Source organism: Myodes glareolus, chromosome 8, assembly GCF_982192425.1.
Source record: "Myodes glareolus chromosome 8, mMyoGla1.1, whole genome shotgun sequence".
Lineage (NCBI taxonomy): Eukaryota > Metazoa > Chordata > Mammalia > Rodentia > Cricetidae > Myodes > Myodes glareolus.
Genome location: NC_142033.1, coordinates 53,609,966 through 53,625,970, shown reverse-complemented (window position 1 = coordinate 53,625,970; position 16,005 = coordinate 53,609,966).

Sequence of the window (16,005 nt, the reverse complement as noted above, 5' to 3'; positions counted from 1 at the left end):
AATAAACAAAAAATGAAAAAGATACTATCAAAGGAGAATTTTTCTTTATTACTTACCTTCACATTCGTGAAACTTAAAGATCTCCCCTAAAGCAAATTGATTAGACTTTGGATCAAAAAGATATATTGATGTCAAAGCTGCTTCTGCCCAAGTTAACCAAATTCATGACCCCTCAAGTTACTCAGACTGGTGTACAGATGAGAAACGGGTCAAGATTCACCAGCTGCAGCAAGGTGTCCTTCACGCCGTTTCTGCCTCTGCAACTGATTTATCTAACTCCTGTTGTAGAGATAGAGTAACTTGCATATTGGTTCTCATTAGAAAAGATGAGCAGAGTCATTGTTAATGACTGTCTGTGTTACAAAGTTTCAGTCTCAACATCAATCTAAAAGCGTCCCTGTCTCAGCCGTGTGTTCTCTCATCTTGGCAGGACACACAGCTCATTCTTGTCTTCAGTCTGGCTGAACGGAGAGAACAGATCCGGCTGCCAGTGTCTCGCTTTGCTTGCTGGGGATTTGCCAAGCATCTTTGTTTTAATAAAATTTCGAATTTGAGTTTCTTTTTTCCTGTCATTTTTAAATTTATTTTACATATCAACCACAGTTTCGCCTCCTTCCTCTCCTTCTCTCTCCCCTTCCCTCCTTCTTACTCCTTCTCCCATCCACTCTTCCTCTGTTTCCACTTAGATGGTGTAAGGCTCCCATGGGAGTCAACAAAACATGGCACATCCAGGAGAGGCAGGACCAAGCTCCTCCCTGCTGCATCAATGTAACACGAGGGGCCGGCTTGTTGGGGTTTCTGTCCCACCCGGTACCCCACAGCCAGCATACCCCAAGGAAAATCACACACAAGACTCCATAAGGTTATAAACTGATTGGCCCATTAGGTCAGGCTGCTTATTAGTTCTTATGACTTATCTTAACCCATTATTCTGATCTATGTTAGCCACACGGGCTCAGTACCTTTCTCAGTGTGACAGCTTACACGTTGCCTCTTCGGTGGCCTGCGCAGGAGTGGCTGAGGGAGCTTTCTCCTCCCTAGCCTTATCCTATTCTCATTGCTCCGCCTCTACTTCCTGTCTGGTTGACCCGCCTATACTTCCTGCCTGGCCAATAAGCGTTTTATTAAAATACATAATTGACAGAATACAGATAATTTTCCCGCACCACATCAAGGCTTAACAAGACATCTCACTATAGGGAACAGGTTCCAAAAAGCCAGTTTATGCATCAAGAACAGATCCTGGTCCTACTTCTAGGGGCCCCACAAAAGACCAAACGACACAATTGTCCCCAGATGCAGAAGGCCTAGGTGGGTCCCATGCCGCCTCCCTAGCTGTCTGTCCAGAGTCCGTGAGCTCCCACAAGCTCAGGTCAGCTGTCTCTGTGGGTTTCCCTGTCACCATCTTGACCATGGCTCTTGTTCACATGATCCCTCCACCCTCTCTTCAACCGGCCTTGCGGAGCTCAGCCCAGCACTTGGCGGTGGGTCTCTTCATCTGCTTCCATCAGTTGCTGGATGAAGGTTCTATGATGCCAACTAGAATTTGAGTTTCTAAAACTTCCACCGCTCAAAGAACAAACACTGGCAAAGAAGAAAAAGCCACTGAATTTCTCCTATTTCTTTGGATTGTTGCATAAAATAAAGATGATACACAGCATGTGGATGGACAAATGAGTGGCTGTTACAGTTGTATCCACGATGTTTTCCTAGCACCTTCTACTGAGAACTACCCAAAGGAGTTGAGGAGATGGCTCAGTCCGTAAACTCCTTGCCATGTTAGTAATAAGGACCTGTGTTTGGAGCCCCAGCTCACAAGCGAACACCTGCCATGGTGATGCGCGTCTGTAACCCAGTGCTGGGGTAGAGATAGGTTGTGGTGGTCTGAATGAAAATTGCCCCCATTGGGTCCTAGGGAGGGGCACTATTAAGAGGTGTGGACTTGTTGGAGTAGGTATGGCTTTGTTGGAGGAAGTGCGTTACTGGGGGGTGGACTCTGAGGTTTCAGATGCTCAAGCCAGGTCAGGTGGCTCTTTTCTCTCTGCCTGCTGCCTACGGATCAGGATGGAGAACTCTGGGCTCCTTCCCCAGCACCATGTCTGCCTGGGTACTGCCATGCTTCCCATCTTGATGACGATGGACAGAACCTCTGAACTGTAAGCCAGCCCAAGTTAAATACTTTCTTTTATAAGAGTTTCTGCATCACAAAGTGGTGGTGGTGCATACCATAAACCCAGCAATCAGGAGGCAGAGATAGGTGGATCTCTATGAGTTCGAGGCCAGCCTGGTCTACAAATCAAGTTCCAGGACAGCCAAGGCTACACAGAGAAACCCTATCTTGAACTCCTCCCCCCATATTTTCTGTGGTCATGATGCCTCATCACAGCAAAACCCTAACTAAGATATAGGAGGTTACCTGGATCTCACTGGCTGATCAGTCTTGCTAAATCAATAAACTTCAGACTCAGTGATAGACTCTTTCTAAAATGAAAAAAATATGGAGATCAATTGAGGGAAAAAAACTTGCCATTGACCTCTGGCTTACACACACACACACACACACACACACACACACATACACACACGGACACACACACGGAACTCTCTACAAGGATCCAAGAACATCAAGGAAGAGGTGGCAGAAAGGATGCAAGTGCTACAGCTGGAAAGAAGAACTAGAGACCACTGGTCTCTGACATGGCCTGGTAGTTGTATCCATGAACCCACAGCAGCTCTGGTTGCTTGAACCGGATCAAGCCAGTCAAAAATTCCATTGTGGATGGGAGGGAACTTGTGGAGATCCACCCCTACACAGGAGTATTGGCAGTTGACGGCTGCCGGGAGAAAGGTTCATTGTCTTTAGGGAGTGTCTGCTGCATGTGCCCTGCTCATGTAGGCAGTGATTACTAGATTATTCTGTGGGCTAAAAGAAAAGGGAGGGGGGACAGGTGTTGGGGTATGGGGAAAGAGAGGAAGGGGGAAGCTGGGGAGTGAATATGATCAGGATACATTGTATACACATATGGAATTGTCTATACATATGGAATTGTCTATACTTATGAAATTGTCTATACATGTGGACATATTGTATATACATATGGAACTGTCTATAATATGGAATTGTATATACATATGAACACACTGTATATACATATGGAAGTGTCCAAGCAAAAGAAATGAGAAGGAAAACTACTCTAAATCCAAATTTTCAACCAAGCATAGCAGAACGGCTGTCTATAGTGAAGGGTACTAATTTCTTCTCATCTGACTAGAACTCTTTGACAGAAGTAGAAGATTAAAAAAATCTATACCATGCATCACATCTTTTTAAGGCTACAACTGACACCATTTCTTCTTAAATTGGAAGTCCCTCAAGACAATATGTACCCAAGTACTCATCGGGTCCTATCTGTTATATCACCTGCTAAGCTCATCTCCAGCTAAGAAGGACTATGTGGGATTTTTCTAGTGTATTGATTGGCTTTTGCCAATCAATTGTTAGAAATATTTCTGTATTTTATGGGCAATTATTTGCCGACTGAATTGAAGAGATTTTAGTTTTTGTTAAATATCTCTTGTGCCTTTCTTCAGAGTTTTAAACTACGTGTCTCTTAAGCTGAAAATGTCTTCCTTTAGTACAAGCTCTTTAAAACACACAACGTCACAAGTGCAGATCCTATTTAAATTCTTTTAAAATTAATTTATTTCTTTGTTCCCAAACTTCTGTGTAACCCAGGCTGACCTCAAATTCACCTGCCTCCTGTCTCGACTTCCTGAGTTGCTGGGATTGTAAGTCTGTGACACCATGTCTGGCTATTCATACTCTTTTAACAAGAAAAAAATTTAATTGCATTATATCTAAGGTAAAATTTTCAGACAGGTGGTGGTGGTGGTGCATGCCTTTAATCTCAGCACTAGGGAGGCAGAAGTAGACAGGCCTCTGAGGTTGAGGCCAGCCTGCTCTACAGAGTGAGTTCCAGGACAGCCAGGACTACACAGAGAAACCCTTTATTGAAAAACAAAAATTTTTAAAAAGTTAAAAAAAATTCAATTTACTTATTAATGGCAGTTTATATAAAATCTGGCTGCTGAAAATATTCAAATATACTGTGTTACATAGGTGCATGGCATACATTGAACTGAGAAAATTCATTGAGGAATTGATGTATAATTCTCCAAATATGCTCCACAGTGCAGTGTCTTACACATTGTCTTATCTTATTTATTTGTCATGGTCATATCTTATGTATTGTCATGGTCATATCTCATGTATTGTCATGGTCATATCTCATGTATTATATGGTCATATCTCATGTATTGTCATGGTCATATCTCATGTATTGTCATGGTCATATCTTATGCATTGTCATAGTCATATCTCATGTATTGTCATGGTCATATCTTGTAACATGAGGGCCTGCTTTGTTGGGGTTTCTGTGGCTGTCAAGCACACAGCTATAAGTGTACGGGACACCTGCTATTTTGCCTCTACAGGCTTGGTTCTTAGGATAAATTCCAAAGGTGAAGCAGAGAATAAAATCTTTGATAATTTTGCTCTCACCTGTCTGAGTGTCTGTGGAAAGCACTATTTTTTTTTCTTTTTTTAAGACAGGGTCTCAATATGTATCCCTGACTGGTCTGGAATTCACTATGTAGATCAGGTAGGCCTCAAACTCATGGAGATCTGCCTGCCTCTGCCTCCCTGTTTCAGCTGTGTAGCAAGAGCAAGGCTAGTCCCAGATCCACGAGACTGCCTGAAAACAAAACACAACACAACACAGGAAACATGCAAGGAATATAAGAAATAAAAGGTGGACAACTGGAAGCCTAAATTACCCCTAAGATGTCAACGCCATTCATTCAGTGTGCTTCTGACTTCCGGAGGCTAACTGTGTGATTTCTGGAGGGAACCTAGGATTCCCGCCTTCCTCTTGGAGCCTTGAAGGATCTCTGTGGATACATCCGGGAAACATCGAGAGGAAGCGATGAGAAGTGGGGCAGCGTCCCGACTTCCCATAGATTGAGACCTCTCTCCAACACCATCGTCCTCAGTGATGGAACTCTTGGGTGTGTACAAGGGGTAGGAGTTTAAAAATTGGCTGAAGCAGAGTACCTTGGAGACCAGTGTTGAGACCAGTCAGAGGCTAGTTAGAGAGAAAAGGGTGGGCAGACCAGATGGCCGGGGCTCAGCTGTGTCACCCCCATGACAGCTGGAAGTAATTCTAGAGGACGATGTCCCCTCTCTCAGCAAAGTTTGTCCTCAGGTTTAGGAACAATATTTAGGGATTGATTATAATTAGTATACAGTTGAGAGTTGGGAAAGGAATTTTATAAGCTCAGGGATCTTTTGGGAAAAAAAGGGGATAATTGGATAGATAATAATGGTATTTGTGAGTTATTGTTTATAGAAAATTACATCGGCATATATTGAATATTATATGTATGTATTCTTCTATCTGTTTAAAACATTTTTTATGTATTGATATATATTGTATTGATATATGTATACCATATTGCAGTGTACATTTCTACCTCTGATTAAGATACTCATATATTGTTTATGTATTGATATTTATTGTATACATTTGGAGGTCATTGTCCTCATTTATTGCATAGTTGTTTATTCTCTTAGTCTTTAAGTTAGATATGTGTTAAGAATTGTAGATCAATAGTCATCTATGTCTGTCATATTTATGGTTAGACTAATCAGGTTCTTTAGATACATAGAGATTATATATAAATAGTCTTCAACCTCTTCGAAGAGCTGTAGAAAATGGCATTTAATTTAACCTTAGAGTTCTGTGTAGTGAGACACAATCACTCCTGGCAACACCGACCTATTCCCGAGAGATTGTTGAGCACCAAAGACACTCCATTTGGAGCTTGTCTTCTTGACAAAACTGGCCTCTGGGCAAGGAACTGCCCATACCTCAACTACTGACAAATACACGGTATCCGGAAATGGATAAACAGAACTGTCAAATCTTGCCAAGACAGGGTAAGACGGTTTTGAAAAATCTCTTGCCTGTTAAAATCCGGAAATGGATAAAATCCGGAAATGGATAAACAGAACTGTTAAATCTTGCCAAGACAGGGTAAGATGGTTTTGAAAAATCTCTTGCCTGTTAAAAATAATCTGTCAGTTATTCTAGGCGTTAGTCAAAGTTGGTTGCTTCAAAGCTGCAAACAGGTCTTTGGTGATTGCCCAGATAGCCAGTTGTCTCTGTGATTTGTTGCATGATTTGGAAGTTCTTTGATTGCACTTCCTAATTACTCAGGTAACATTATTTCCCTTCTCGGATCTTCTATGGGGTTGTGAAGACTAGATAAATGTAGCTACTTTCCTCTCATGACTTGGCCAAGTTATTTATTATACAAGACTTTAGCTAGTTAGAATAGGATATTTGTACTTATTGTATATAATTTTGTAGGTTTGTACTTACTGTATATAATTTCGTAGTAGGCTTAGAACTCTCTTACTCAAACAAAAGGGGGAGGTGCTGTGGGAGTATCTTCCTCTGCTTCAGCCAATAGTCGCTGAAGCACGAGCCCACGGTGCTGCGGAAGCGCCTTCTGCTATGTCAGCCAATAGCCGCTGAAATACCAGCCCACTGGGATGTGGTATATTTTTCTTTAAAAGAAGAGCGGCAAGAGTCTCTTCGAGAGCAGTCAGCAGAGGTATGAAGTCACGTGATCAGAGTATCTGCCACTAAGTCAACAGCGGCACTGCAGAAGCTCCCAACCTCTGGGGAGGGTGCTGAACAATGTCCCGAGCTGGGGGAAGACCTGGTGAAGAACAGGACAGGGAGAATGTGGGGTGTGTGACATGAGGTTGCTTCTTATTGGAGAACAGCTGATCTCAGTGGTGCCCTGATCCCAGAGGTGCCCTTGGTCCCCCATGCGTGCCATAGTCCTAACGTCCTGATCACAAGGTGAGACTGAGTCAGAGCCAAGCCCACACTATCTGCTGGATGTTTTTACCTTTAGCTGAAGTTTGGGTTTCTGTAACGGAATACCGCAGACCGTGGACTTGGAGGTCTCTCATTCTCACAGTTCTACAGGATGGACAGTCCAGGGCCCAGGTTCCAGACTATTTCATTCTTGGTGAGCACTCTTCCTGGTGAGATACCTGCAGAAGCGTGTCTCCTGCATCATCTCTCCATAGGGGAGAGGAGGAGAGCGAAAGAAAGACATGATGGGAGGGAGAAAAGAGGCTTCATTTCCATACAGGGACACTAATCTCATCAAGGAGTTCTATCTTCTTGACGGCTAAGCCTCATCCCCTTGCCCCCTTATATCCCACCACAACCCCCAGCCCTATGTACAATAACCTTGGGAATTATGGCTCCAGGACATGGGTTCTAGAAGGAACCAGATGCTCATTCCTTAGCATTCACATCTCTTCTGCTCAGTGGGATGCTATCCATTTCTTGTTCAGGTGTATTTCCAGTAAGATGGCAATCACTCTAAGGGCAACTGGCACTCGCTCCTCTTTTAAGGGCATGACAGTCCCTAGAGCTTTTCTAGATCTGTAGGTCACGGGAACTTGAAGTCCATCCGTGGGAATCTGGGGCCAGAAAAGCCTCTCTTCCTCAGCAGCGTGTCTAGGAGGCCTGATCCCAGGCTTACACTAGCGCTGTTTCAAGGTCCCTGCAATGAGCATCTTGGCTGTTGTTTAGACTCCTGTGATGAATTGGTCTAGGCGTAATAAAATGTGCCCATTTTCCATTATTGTTTCTTATCGTTCAGGAGAGCTAGGGGAACTCATAAAACTCGTGCTAATTAACTGTGAGGCAGAACTGCGCCTGGGAGGTGGGGGGGGAAATGGTTTTCCTTCACTCCTAATTCTTCAGTTCTGCTGCGTGCATCGAGCACCAGCTCCCTCACCGCCAGCCCCATGCTTGCATTTAAAATCCATCACGGCTTTACTTCTTCCCTGCTCCAGAAGTCGCGGCTTTATGTTTCACAATTAAAGTTTGGTTCAAGTCCGCTGTGAGTAGCTACAGTGCTCTCCGCTCCCATTGCTTCCTGTTGTCTCTTGGCTCTTCATATGTGTAAGAAGAGTGTGCGCATGCGTGTAGAGGTTAGAGGCCAACTTTCAGGAGTCGATTATCGCCTTCCACCTTGTTGGGGCAAGATCTCTCTCACTTCTGCGGCTGTGCAACATTCCAGGCTGGCTGGCCCGTGGGCTTCCAGGTGATTCTCCCTCCTCTACACCTCATCTCGTCACAGGACTGCTGGGGCTACAAATGTGCACCACCGTGTCTGACTTTTTACTGGGGTCCTGGGTCTTGAACTCGGGTCGGTAGGCTTGCTCATCAAGAGCATTTCCTCACTAAGCCATGCCCCCACTGCCTTCTGGTTCTTTGGGTTGCTCTTGTTTCATCTGCCTGCTCTCCACATGGTTTCACTTCATTGACCCAAAGTCAGATCTCTTGCTTCACATGGTGTCTTCTTGCCATGCTTTTGGTAACTTTAGAATGGTGCCATCTAAATATGCAGGAGCAGAGTCTTTTTCTCCACCAACTTAATCTGGAAAGCGACATTTTAGCATTGGGGTGACTTCTTTAGCAAAATTCCACAGGACACATTGTGGGTGGGTTAGTGTCCAGAAGGAAAAAGCTGGCCTCCTCTCCCCCCTCTTGCGACCTGTCCAGAAGAAAGACTTGTTTGGAAACAGCTGACTTCTTGTGGTAGGTGGCGACGTGAGGATGAAGCCAGTAGCGCGGCTCTTAATCTTTTAATAAAGGCTGATGTCTTTATTAAAAGGAGATATTTAGAAACCTAGGCAGACGAGACCCCTGATCCCAAGTATAGAAGAAGCTGCAAGAGGAATGGCATCTCCAGTGCCTCAGGTCACCAGGAGAAGGGACAGAGGCTGGCGGTGCACTGTCCCTTTCTTTCAGAGGTAACTAGCCATGACGGTACCTTCGCCATGGACTTCTGGCCTCCAGGATTATGGGACACCATTTTTGGTGTTTTATTGCAGCCCTAACACAGGATATCTGGGATGTGGGTATCTAGGAATCAAAGGGCGAGGATTCCAGGGAAGTGTCTTTTAGTTTTATAAAGGCTGGAAGCGGGGCATGTAGAAGTTTCCGTTTGTAAACTTCTTGGCAGGAATGAAGATATTCAAAAGAGAAACTGACAAAGAGAAACGGGCGCGCCCTCACCCCTTTGGCTAGCAGGCTATTGATACAGTGTACATCCTGCCCCACAAAGAGTTGGAATTTCCTCAGGAGCCTCCTGCTGGGAGAAGGAAAGGCTGGGAACCAGGGTCAGCCAGAGGGGCGACTGTTACCAGGAAAGAGATTTCACATCGCTCTGATAAGCGCAGCCCGCCTTGCAGGAGCGCCTGGAGCTGATTTGATGATGGCTGGGTGTGGCCACACTTTGTGCAGGACTGCCTGCCTGGCTATGCACTTTTCTCGCCTATTTAAACCCCAGCCTCGTGCCAGGACCCTGAAGACAAACTTGGGGAGGTGGTGCCACTGAATCTCTTTGTTCCTCTTCTGAGTGTGACCTCTTTGAAAAAGTGCCCCCTTTTCTGCTTCTATTATCCGTGTGTTTAGTTGGATATTGAGGATGGGTGGTGGGGCCTGACTTATGAGAAATGATGCCAAGTCTATGCCTCTAACAACCCCAGGAGCAGGTGGGAATGGAAAGCATAGCAGCCACCGGCTCCAGGCTGCTTCCCTGGTCCTCCTGGGCAGGAACATGTTGGGTATCAGCAATATCCATTTCAGTTACCCAGGGAAGAGTGACTCAAAGAGAGAAAGCTCAAAGAGAGCTCTAATAAATTTAGACTTGTCCTGCCCCAAAGAAGGTTTCCTAACCTTTCCGAGCTAAGCCAGCCAGCTTCCCGAAGCCCAGGCAGCCCGTCATGTGTTTGCTTCAGAACCGCAGGGGCATCCTGCTTTGTATCTTTACTGAGAGCTGAAACCCTGGACCACAGTTGTCAGGCGTCCAATTCTGCTCCTGACAGGCTGTTTGCCCTAGGTAAGATACCTAACCTAGCAGTGCCTCAACCTCCATCACTGATGATGAGGACTATGGCGACGGTATCCGTCCCATTCCGTCCTTGAGTATCAGAGTCAGTACATCCTTACATGCGTGCGAAGGAACATCTGGCATGCACCAAGTCTCAGCACTTGCGTTGCTTAATTTGGGGGATAGGAGAGTTGGGGATGGAAGGCCAGGCCTTGGGCATGGTAGGCAATTGCTCTATGCCTGAGTTACATCTGCATCCTCCAGCAAGATTGCCTCTGAGCACTGCTCCGCATCTCAGCTGGTGCTGTGCCTCCCACGGTACCAGTGGTGCAGGAAAGCTGGAGGCTGGAAAACAAGGGCCATGTGTTATTAGAGGGGAAGGGTGCTGGAAAGAAATAGTGTCTGTTTATTGTCTCCCTGTGGAGTGTTTTGTCTTGAGCTTCCAAGAGGCACCGAGGGTGCAATTTATGGTTCCGGTTGGTGGCAAATCCTTAAAGGGCTATTGTCTTATTCAGCTAGTTCCAGAAGATAAAGAAAATATTCCCCATGACAGATCTCTTTGTGTCTTTTAGTATAGGTGGTGTATGGAGGTGGGTCACAGTTCTGAGTTAACAGATAATGTTTAATATGATAGAAGGATCTAGAAGGACCAGGCCACTTAGGGTGGATTATTCCAAATGGTCTCAGTGGTCACAGACACTCTTCCTAGGCTCTGGAGGCAGTCTGCGGTTTATTACGAGATTTGCAAAAGTTATGTGTGTCCTTATGGTGGCTTGAATTAGAATGGCCCCCATAGGCTCATATGTTTGAATGCTTGGTCCTTAGTGGGTGGAACTGTTTGAGAGGATTAAGATGTGTGTGACCTTGTTGAAGGAGCTGTGTCACTTGGGGTAGGCTTTGAGGTTTCAAAAGCCCCATGAGTTTTCCAGGTGGTTCTCTCTGCCTTGTGCTTGTGGCTCAGACGTAAGCTCTCAGCTACTGCCTCCGCCTGCCTTCTGTTACGCTCCCCTTCATGATGATCAATGACCATCCAACTTACGGAACTGTGAGCCTCCAAATTAAATGCTTTCTTTTCGAAGTCACCTCAGTCGTGGTGTCTTTTTTGTAGTATGAGGGCTGGCTTGTTGGGGTTTCTGTCCTTCCCAGTACCCCAACAGCCGGCAAGCAACAAAGAAAAATTACACACAGGACTCCATAAGGTTATAAACTGATTGGCCCATTAGGTCAGGCTTCTTGTTAACTCTTATAACATATATTACCCCATTATCCTTATCTATGTTAGCCACATGGGCTCGGTACCTTTCTCGGTGTGACAGCTTACATGTTGCCTCTTCGGTGGTCTGTACAGGAATGGCAGAGGAACCTCTCTGCTTCCCAGAATTCTCCCAGTCTCTTTGCTCCACCCCTACTTCCTGTCTGGCTTTCCCGCCTATACTGCCTGCCTGGTCAATCAGCGTTTTATTAAAATATGATTGACAGAATACAGATAATTCTCCCGCACCATTTCCCTCTCTTTTTTTTTTTTAAACAAAGGAAAAATACCCATAATCCATTTGTTGGGAATGTGGGCGTAGTATTTCAGGCTACTTCCTGCTGGTTGGGGGCGCTGATAGTCTTAAGGGGACCTAAAGAAAATTTAGAGTTATAGTCAAGTCCTGACTGAAGTATCCTGGGAGTCTTGATCATCTCAGGCAGCAGTCTTGGATCAGTTCTGGATGTAGACCTCTGTCATCTGGGCCATCTGTTCCTATCGGAGATTTTTCAGGTGGCCTCCCTTGGTCAAAGGTGATTATTCTTAACTCTGAATAAATCCAGAGTCTCTCGTTTTCTGTGGAAACAAAAGCAAAATCTCTTCTCCAAAGTAACATACCTTTTGACTTCAGTTTTGAAGCCAAGGTATTTTCAAAATACCTATCTTGGGTTAGTTCAGCAGCATTTATAAACAAAAGTCTTTTAGCAGTTGTTGCTCCTTCCTCAGCAATCAAACAATTTAAAGAGAGCATAATAGCATACAGTATGAAGATTCTCTGTGCATTTTCCATCTTTATGCAGCTTTATTTTAACTTCTATTTCTTTTATTTTTTCTTTTAACTTTTGGCTTTTTGAGACAGGTTCTCTGTATATATCTTTGTCCTGGAATAACTCTGTAGACCAGGCTGTCCTTGAACTCACAGAGATCCACTTGTCTCTGCCTCCCAAGTGCTGGGCTCAAAGGTGTATGCTACTACACCTTAAACTCACAGAGATCTGTCTGTCTCTGCCTCCCAGGCACTGGATTAAAGGTGTGTACTACCACACCTTGAGGTCACAGAGGTCAGTCTACCTCTGCCTCCCTTGTGTTGGGATTAAAGGTGTATACCACCACACCCAACTACTCTCTTTCTTCCTTTTTTACCCTAAGAACTTTAACCTTTAGCCTACATATATTTTTAACTCATAGTAAACCATTTAGAGGTTTTCCTTCCCCTTTGACTCTCTTTTTACTGTATATCGCTTTTTCTGACCACATGAGTCTAAAACCGTGGCTTTGATGGCTAGACCCAGTCCATTTCTTAGCTTTCCAGACTCATGGTAGAGGTACCAGCCAGAGCTGTGTTCACTGCCACAACTCTATGGCATTTCAAGGTCCTTGCCAGCAAGCTGCAGCATTCTGCTCACAGACCACACTCAGTCGGACTGCCTGCCTGAAAGAGTCAGAGTTTGCCCTGGCAGGGCAGCCCAGAAAGATGGCATTTTAAAACAGCGCAGCTTTTTTTTTTTTTTTTTTGCTACGGCTGAAAACCGAAAAGCATGCATTCAGTTTTTCACCAACACCGTTTAAGTGTTTCGTGGCAGGACCTCTTAATGAGCTACAAAGTTTTGCAGCTAAAGCTGAGTCAGGAAGCCTCCCTTAGATGAGAGTGCTTGCTTGCTCTAGCAAACAGAGCAGTCCTGAGAAATTGCTGCTACCAACAAAACATGCTTTACTCTATTCGTTCCCAAGCTTTCTCAAGCTTTCTGTGGATTCAGTTATCCACGTTGGGCGCCATATGTAGTATGAGGGCTGGCTTGTTGGGGTTTCTGTCCTTCCCAGTACCCCAACAGCCGGCAAGCAACAAAGAAAAATTACACACAGGACTCCATAAGGTTATAAACTGATTGGCCCATTAGGTCAGGCTTCTTGTTAACTCTTATAACATATATTACCCCATTATCCTTATCTATGTTAGCCACATGGGCTCGGTACCTTTCTCGGTGTGACAGCTTACATGTTGCCTCTTCGGTGGTCTGTACAGGAATGGCAGAGGAACCTCTCTGCTTCCCAGAATTCTCCCAGTCTCTTTGCTCCACCCCTACTTCCTGTCTGGCTTTCCCGCCTATACTGCCTGCCTGGCCAATCAGCGTTTTATTAAAATATGATTGACAGAATACAGATAATTCTCCCGCACCACTTTTTTTTTTTTTAACAGGAATGGAAAAATAATCAAGACAGAACTGGATTCAGGAATATCTGGGTTTTGTGCACCTGTCTTAGTTTTGAAAATAACAAGGATACCTGAAATAGCAAGATCCCGTGGTCTTCCCATTATGGATTTCCCCCTCCTCTCCACAGAAGGGGGACTTTGGGAAAGGTGAAAGGGCAGAGGCAGGTTTGTGGTGAGATGAGTGATGCATGATTAATAAAAACTCAGGGATAGATACTGGGGTTCAACCTGAAGACCAGAAGAGCAAATTAGCCAGCCACTGACTCTTACCTCTACCTCAGTCCAATAAGGCGATCCTTCCTCCAGGAATCTCAGAATGAGACTGTGTGTGAGAGCTGTCTCCTTCTGTCTTAAAATCCTCTCTAGGATTGGGTTTAAAGGCATTCACCACTGGATTAAAGGCATGCACCGCCCAGTTTGAATGACAAACTAGTGTGGCTACTGGGCTTAAAGGTGTATGTTACCATTACCTGGTCTGTAAGGCTGAGCAAGGGACTGTTTTACTCTCAGAGCTTCAGGCAAGCTTTATTCATTAAAATACAATTGAAATGCCACTGCAGATGAGTGTGCCCTGAAAGTGAGCTTGCTGGTTGTCCTTCTGCCATCGAGGCAGCCAGTCTCCTGCAGCGTGCAGGTAGGAACGAGCATGGGCTGGAAGACACGGCTTCCTGCTGCACTCTGAGCCTCGTGGCTTCATTTGTTAGATGGGTGATTTAGGTTAGAGCAACTGGGGATCAGGTTAGAATCTTTCCATCAGACAGAATCTTGCTATGAAATTCAGGATGGAAAACAGAGATTAGCAGGGTTTCCTTTTTAGACTTGGGAGCTGTCCTGCCCCACTATGCTTTGCAAGCATCTCAATAAAGCTGCAGAGGGCCACTGAAAAGCAGCAGAAACTTGATGGTCCCTTGGGTACCATCCAGTCGGAAGTGCGTCTCGTCTTGGAAAGAGCCGTCCGTGTGCTCACGTACCTCCTAGTTCTGCAATTTCACCAGCAGTGCTTGTTCTGTCCGTGTTGCCTCTTCTGTAAGCCAAACCCCTGACATTTTAGAGTGAATCACTGTGTATTTCTAGTCATGACCTGACTCTGGGGTACCCGTGCACAAACCTGTGAAGTAACCTGTGAAGACGGTGAACACAGGGCTACTCTCCCTCCAGCCAAGGCACAGGCCAGGAAGGGACCACAAAATGTACTGTAATGCCGACAGATGTGATAAGGAATGATAGGAAACTGGGCAGTGATGGTGCATGCCTTTAATCCTAGCACTTGGGAGGCAGAGGCAGGCGGATCTCTGTGAGTGAATTCGAGGGCAGCCTAGTCTACAGAGCTAGTTCCAGGATAGCCAGGGATCCACAGAGAAATCCTGCCTAGGGGCGGGAGGTGGATGAGACTAGAAGTCTGGGGAGATGGGTGAGTGGGCAAAGGCACCTATGCCAAGCCTGATGACCCGCATTTGATTCTAGGTGCCTTTATGGTGGAGACCACCAGATCCCACAAGCTGTCTGTTGTATACAAATCACAGAATAAATAAGTTTGATAGAAAAGTTACAAATCAAATGAAATGTTCTTGGAAAGAGGTCACCTATCTTGCTAAGGAATGGCAGCCAGTAAGAAGGGTCATCTGGGCTGAGTACATGTTCATATGTGCACATGTACATGTGTGTGCAGAAGACTTCGTGTTCACATGAGTGCAGAGACTAATTTTGGCTCTCTTCCTCAATCACCTTTTTACTTAATTATTTACATTTGAGACAGGATCTTGCTGTGTAGCTCTGGCCAGCTTCAAGCTCACAGAAATCCATTTGCCTTTGTCTCTCGAGCGCTGGGATTGAGGTGGCTGCCAATGTGACCCAAATTTCATCTTATTTGTTGAAACAGTGTGTCTCACTGTGCTGGGAGTGCACTGATTTGGGTAGATTGCCTGGCCTCCTCCTGTCTCTCTCTCCCCAGCACTGGGGTTCCAGGTACATGCCATTTCTTCTGGCTTTTTCCTCGGATTCCCATGCTTGCAGGACTGAACCTAATATATTATTAGCAGCTGATTTCCAGGTACAGAGCAGAGGGGGAAGAAGGAAGCCTAGATGGAAGGGCCAGTTTACAGAAAGATTCAGTGACTAAGGGCCCTGAAAGGCCAAAAGGGGGTTAGTTTGGGTTCAGAGGTGAAATCCTAGTATTGAAAACTTGATTTTGCTGGGCATGATGGTGCATGCCTTTCATGACAGAACTTGGGAGGCAGAGGCAGGTGGATCTCTGAGTTCAAAGCCAGTCTGTTTCACAAAGTGAGTTCCAGGACAACCAGAGCCACACAAAGAAAACCTTTCTTGGGTATGTGTGTCGGGGGATGGGGCGGGGGGGGAGCTTGACTTCCTTTGCTGGGGAAGAAAGGCAAAGGAAGAGAGAGAGGACAAAGATAGTTTATTTTCTTGGTGAGCCTGTCACATTACATGTGTACATATTTACACACAACTACTCTCTTCCAAACCACTTCATACGTACACATGTCAGAGTGCAAGCTTGCTTGGAGAATGTGGAAGTCTGTGTGGTCTCGCA